The sequence below is a fragment of the Lolium perenne genome, chromosome 5 (assembly GCF_019359855.2).
Source record: "Lolium perenne isolate Kyuss_39 chromosome 5, Kyuss_2.0, whole genome shotgun sequence".
Classification (NCBI taxonomy): Eukaryota; Viridiplantae; Streptophyta; class Magnoliopsida; order Poales; family Poaceae; genus Lolium; species Lolium perenne.
The window spans coordinates 209,265,600-209,272,371 of NC_067248.2; positions in this window are offsets into that span (position 1 = coordinate 209,265,600).

The following is a 6,772-nucleotide window of genomic DNA, read 5'->3' on the forward strand; positions in this document are numbered from 1 at the left end:
AGATATAAAATTGATCATGTTGCTTCTGACAACTTTTTTACATGGAGCAACTAGTTGTGTATGCCACCATTGCTCATGCCCTGATCGGCCTTGAAAATAAATTAAAGCATTGTACTGTCACTCTTACGCCTAGATGGTTTAAACATTACTAAGAGAAGCACACCCTGCCTATAGTCGAAATTGGCAACCAAAATCAATTGCACTTGTCGGGTGACAAGTAAGCCTAGCGGCGAAGATGAGCAGGAGAAAACAAACATTTTCGCTTCTCGCCTGCCAGGCAGCGTGGCAAAGATAAACTCACAACCCGCCGGCGCGGTCGGCGGACTGGTCCTCTCGTGTGGACGTCGACGAATTAATCCGTGGGTGCCCGGCGGCGCACGCCGTGTTGGCGCAAAGGCACCGAGGATCGCGTGTAAGTTCCGCCAGGCCGTCAACGCCCAACGGCAAAGCACCAGCGGGTGCGTGTGCTCGGCAAATCAACTCACGCATTCTTTCTCACGTCCGGGGCCGGCACGATCTAGCCAACGTGGTACTATCACTCTCTCGGACTGCTCATATTGTTCATTGGCGGTCAGATTTTCTCTGACGACAACATAAAAGGATGAATTTGGATCACTTGTCCAGACAGCCTGGTGTGCTACTGATGGCACGCTGGCGACTTATTTCAAAGTCCTTTTCGTCGATCCTCTTCTTGGAGATGGGAGTTGGATGGTCGGCACTTCCAAGGCGACCTCCTCTCCTGGTCATTGGGGAAAGCGACGAAGCTGTGTGTATATCTTCAGGACTGCCATGCCAACAAGACATTCCGGCCACGGAGTGAACGGCACTAGTGATCCGATGATCAAACTATGGAGACAGCACGGGTCATCGTCTTCTCCTCGACCCTCCGCTCTTCTGGCGTATCTCAAGGCACGTGTGTCCGTGTGGCCCTTCTCTTCATCCCTGCCGTGTGATTACCTTCAGCCGGAACATGGAGTTGCACACACAAAACTCCTATAAATATAAGACGTTTTAGATATTTTAAAGTGAGCTAGATGCACATCATAATAAGTGAATCTACACACTAAAAGCAGACTAGACACATATCAAAATAGATCAATCTAATAAAAAGTTAAAACATCTTATATTATTGGTGGACAAAAGGAGTACATGAAAACATCACCTCACCAGTCACCACGTAGTGATAGGCAGCTTCAGAGCACATGAATATCTACTAAGTTTAAATACGTAAAATGGTGATATCCCTAAAACCCCTAGCTCTTAGATATTCTCCAGGTAATGCTACCAACTGATGCACTACTCCCCAAATCAACGAACTGCCAAATTAGATGTATCTAGATCCGATTTAGTATTTAGATACATTCAAATTTTGAAAAAAAATTGAGACGTCGTTTTTTGGACAGTTGGAGATCACAACTGGTGAAAAACAGAAGCCACCTTTTATTTGTTAGGCCATCCAACTTTGGTTCTGCAACTTTTTTACTACAACCAGTAACACTAGGTTCTGAGGACAAATGAAGCATTCTCGCATTTCCAACCGTACACACAAATGTTCTTATCATTTAAAACAGAACTCCCATGCATAAATTCGAGCCAACCAAAAAAATGTAGTGACTAATATTTGCACTTCATTGAACCTCCTGATATTTAATCACAAGACAGTCATTACAACAAGTTCCCCGACATTGGGCGGGCTATTTTCTAGTTAATGAAGTGACAATGGAATGTAGTGATAGATAGAGCTGAAGGGTGAGTGGGTGAAAATATGATCTATAGCGTGAAAATAGAGAAAGAAAAAGAGGAGATATGGTGCCTCTTGTGCGGGTGGGATTGATAATGAGACATGAAAAAGAAAGAAAGTGAATTAATGATGCAGAATGGCCACATATGAGGGGTCAGGCCTTATTTGTCGCAACACAAACTAATCTCATGGGAGATATTGAGTTTTTGCTAGGCTGCAAGTCTCTTTACAGTATACTAGTTCCATGCATATTTCATTTAAACCTATGTTAACTTTTAATTATTTGCATGACCTTTTAGTTTACAAACCGGCACAAGGTCTTATATACTCCCTCTGTTCCATTCTATAGTGTCTATAGTTGTTTGGTATGGAAATTAGCGCAAGAGTATTTTTTACACAAGACCTCCTAGCTGAAAGATTTGAGATCAACGTAAAATTTGGGAAATCCATATCTTTCTAACTTACCATAACAAATCTCACAAATCTCTCTTGTTGATTCTCCATATATGTGCAGCCAAGTTCAATTAAGGAAGTAAAACATTGCTGTCTAATTTTAAGGAATCGTTGGGCCATGCATTAGGAATCTTAATTAATTGTTTCCAATTTTATATGGATTATTTCTCACGCATGTTGTGTGGGAGATGAATGAGGGAGGGGGTAATTAAAAAAATCTAAGCTACAACCTTATATTCTGAAACAAATGCCAACAATTTATAGACACTATAGAAATGAACGGAGGGAGTATATGAGATGAAAAAGGCGTCTAGACAAGCATATGGAATAAAATATTGTATGTATGAAATTAAATCAGCGACAATTTTTATGCTCATCGGTGATCAGTATGATCAAGACCAAGTACAGAGCACGGAAAATTGTCAATCTATTACTAAAGCTCACCTGCAATTTATGCTTAAAATTTCTATGATATGCGCATGCAATATACACTAGAAGCTACTACTGAGATATTATTAGTTAGAAATTACACTTTAGATATCTCTATAATGCTATTTAACGATATTGCAATATACATTAACACCTGCACAAACACACAAGCACATGCGTACACATCATAATTTTTCTAATTGTACAAAATAAAAATAAAAAGTAACATTTTGCTAAACATATAATTTAGGTTTAGCATAAATATTTTTCCTATGATATACATTACAAATGACAACAAGGAATTATGCTTAACAATATTGACGTGTGGTTAACTATGCAAATTAAGTAGCATAAATTGTAGTCATTAATATTGTACTATTGTAAGGTTAAATAAATATGAAAGTTTGGTATAAAACATACTTAGTTTAACTTGTCCGGCCCGTCTCCTCAAAAGTTGTGCATTGTTATTTGGCCGGTGATCAATGTCAATTGTGGGTTGGACCGCTTGACGTTATGTAGGCACAAATTGTTAAACAATTCACGCAACGATGGACGGACGTGGCAGCAGCTATATAAGGTGAAGCAAGCTGACGTTCATAATCATTATAGAAACATTTTGAGCATAGACGGGCTGACATATTGTAGAGAGGCAAGGATGAGTGGGTGCGGAAACAGCCCAAGGAAAGCAAGGAATTTACGCCCCTCGTTGCCTTCAGATTCGACTCGGGTTCCATACCATTTAGTGCCATTTCACGTCTTGTATTCCCCGGCAGAGCTACAAGATCCAATGTGATGGTTTGGAAAACTCAGTTGACGCATTATTACGGATATGTTTTGGAATTGGTTAAATAGAATTTACAAGAGTACTAAAACTAGAATACACACATGAGTTTCGGCTTTACGTTTGTCCGTACTAAATTTTTGCCTTGTGTAATTTCTGAAGATTAATATTTAAATGATAAAGAAATTAATAAAGAACTTCATACATCTATTGATGTAAAGGCCAGAAATATCCCCATTTTTGTCTAAAAGAAAAAATCCTGCCATGTCAATTAACATCACGTGTGTTGTGTGCAAAGCCACATTTTATTTGTTCTACCATATTCAGCTTCGGTTCTGCCGAATTTTACCAGTACGAGGAGCAACGATAGCTAGGGGTGTAAACGGATAGGATAATTTCCATACCGAAACCGGCACCAAATCCATTTTAAGGTATCCATATCCGATTTTAAAGAATCTTACGGATAAAGATTTCCGATTTATAAGTGGTGCTTCGGATATGGTGTAGGATGCATGTGGATATGGATTATCCGAAATTTAATTAGGATAATCCAAAGATTTTAAACTGGATAATCGGATTTTTGATTCAAAAGTCAAAGCCAATCTTGAAAGTTTAGTAGTTACTACCTCCATTCCAAGGCTTAAGGCTTAGTATTTTTTTTTTTGGAAAAGTCAAAGCAATTAAACTTTGATCAAAAATTTAGAATAATCTATCAATAAATATGATATTTTGTAGATAGCACATGAAAATATATTTTATTATCTATCTAATAATATTAATTTTGTATTTGAAAATTTAATATTTTTTTATAAAAACTTAATCAAATTTAACATAGTTTGACTTTCTGAAAAAATATAGGCCTTAAGCCTTGGGATGGATGTAATATGAGTTATCAAATTCATTTTGGTGAGCATGTTTAGCTCTAAGTTTCTATCAATGCTTAAGTTTTAGTGCATTGTGTCTCTTTTTTCTTAACTAAACGGAAAATTTAAATCTCTCTTAAAGGTTTGCAAGAACTATAACAATCTACCGATGAGAGCATAAATCCGAGTATTTTTTTGTTTCCGGTCCGAGCACGCCCTATTTCCGATTCGAATCCGCAGTCCGAAATATCCGCATTCGAACCCAAACCCAATCAATATCCGCTCCGATTTGAATTCATGTAAAATATATGGTAAAGAATATGGTATGAGTGAAATTCGATCCAATCCGATCCATCCGTTTACACTTCTACCCATAGCATTTGAGAATAAATTAAGCATCACTGTTACACCACAAACGGATTAAGCATTAGACTAGTCACAATGGAAAGTATCATATAGTAGTATCATAAGTTAATTATATTTAGTGATTTGTAGAACCTCAATGCAAAAGTGTGTATAAAATTGGTTTGACATTAATTTTTCTAGTTCTACGTGCTATGATACAGTATCTACGTATGATACTACTATCAACTTTATTTTTCATTTATTAATGTGACACATCAGCTTTTTGCATGCATGTGATGCATGATACTAGTTATGATACTCCTATTGTGAGTAGTCTTTAACGAGAGCACGCCCTGCCTAGTCAAATTCGGCAGCGAAGAATTAATAGTACGGAGTACTTGCGCTTTAAGCGTAGTGGCGAAGATGAGCAGAAAACAAATGTGGCATGTGGCAGGCAGCTTAGCAGCAAAGACGATCGACCGGGCCGGCGCAAAACTAAACGCGCAGCTCGCTGGCGCGGTTGATCGATTGAGTGACCGTGTGGGTGCGCGCGTTGGCGCAAAGGCACCGAGGATCGTATTCGTATCCCTCGCGCGCGGCCCGGGCGTCACGTCACGTTCGCCAGGCGTCGTCAACGCGCCGCCGGGTGCGTCGACCGTCGATCTCCTCGTCAAACCAGAGTGCACGTTCTTCCTCGCCGTCGGCTCGATCTAGACGCAGCTTGTTGCTACTGCATATACTTCCTCTCGGACTGCTCATTAGTACCGGGTGGGTTTCTCTCGGCACAAAAAAGGGCGATTTTGGCCTCTGGTAAAAATGACGGGCTATAGCTTATAGCTGCAGTGATTTTTGAACCTATAAAAGGTTATAATGGGATAGGATCATATAGCTGATTTGCTAAATAGTAGGATTTTTTTATATTTCGGCACCATATAATCGTATATAGTATATACATCAATAATTTACGGATGCATAACATAATAATATAATCACATAAGAGATGAACATAACCAAAACAAGTTCACATATAGTTCTGTCCAAAACATAGTTCACAATAGTTAAAAATGTAGTTATGTTTAAATATTACAACATCACTAAGTAGCAGCAGTTTATGGCATAGTGATGTCCATAAATTAGGCCGCTTTGAAAATTTTAGGTCAAAATTTGTTGGATTCGCTGAGTGGAAAGATAGCCGTTATTGAGCTAAATTAGGGCTAAATAGCTACAGCCATGCTATTAACGGTTATTTCCATTTAGCCTTTTGAAGCCTCTAGCCATAGTCATAGGTCTCGCGAAAGGCTATGACCGAGATATAATGGCCTATTTTACAGAGATTTTGGTTCATTTGGCCAATCAGCCCGATGTGGATGTGTGCTACTGATGATATGTAGTGACACTTTGCAAGTCGTTTTCGATCCTCTTCTAGGAGATGCGGGTCGTCAAGTACAAACGGGTGGTCGATCGGCACATCCAAAGGCGACGACCTCTCAGGGTCTTGGCTAAATAAATCCACTCCGTGCTTTGGGGAAAGCGACCAAGCTGTATATCTTCAGGCTGCCATGCCAACAAGGAATTCCGGCACCGATGAAAGCTGAGCGAGATTATCACAACGGCCAAGAAAACGAGATCGTGCCCAGGTGATCGGATGATCGACCGATGGAGGCGGCACGGGTCGTCGTGTTCGTCCCCTCGATGCTCCACTCTTCTGGCGTATCTCAAGGACCCTGCCCGTGTGGTCGTTCTCTTCATCCCTGCCGTGTGATTACCTTCAGGCAGAACTCCTAGGTAAACGAGAGCATCACCTCACCGCACGTAGTGATATGCAGCTCCGCTACACGCTTCGTCATTTCAGAATCTTAAATATGCAAAATGGTAGCGGTACTATCCTATATCAACTACTACCTCCGTCCGTACAAGGATGCCTTAACCTAGTTAAAATTTAGATGTATCTAGACCCATTAATTGTAATATATAGATACATCTAAATTTTAGAAAAGTTGAGACATTGTATTGAGGTAGTACTGGAGATCCAACTTCGGTTCTGCAACTCTTTTTAGTAGGACCAGGACCACTAGGTTTTGAAGATAATTTAAGCATCATAATATTTTGAACATAGTGAAAACAACACTCCCGGAAGGACGATGTGTCTCACGACGCGCG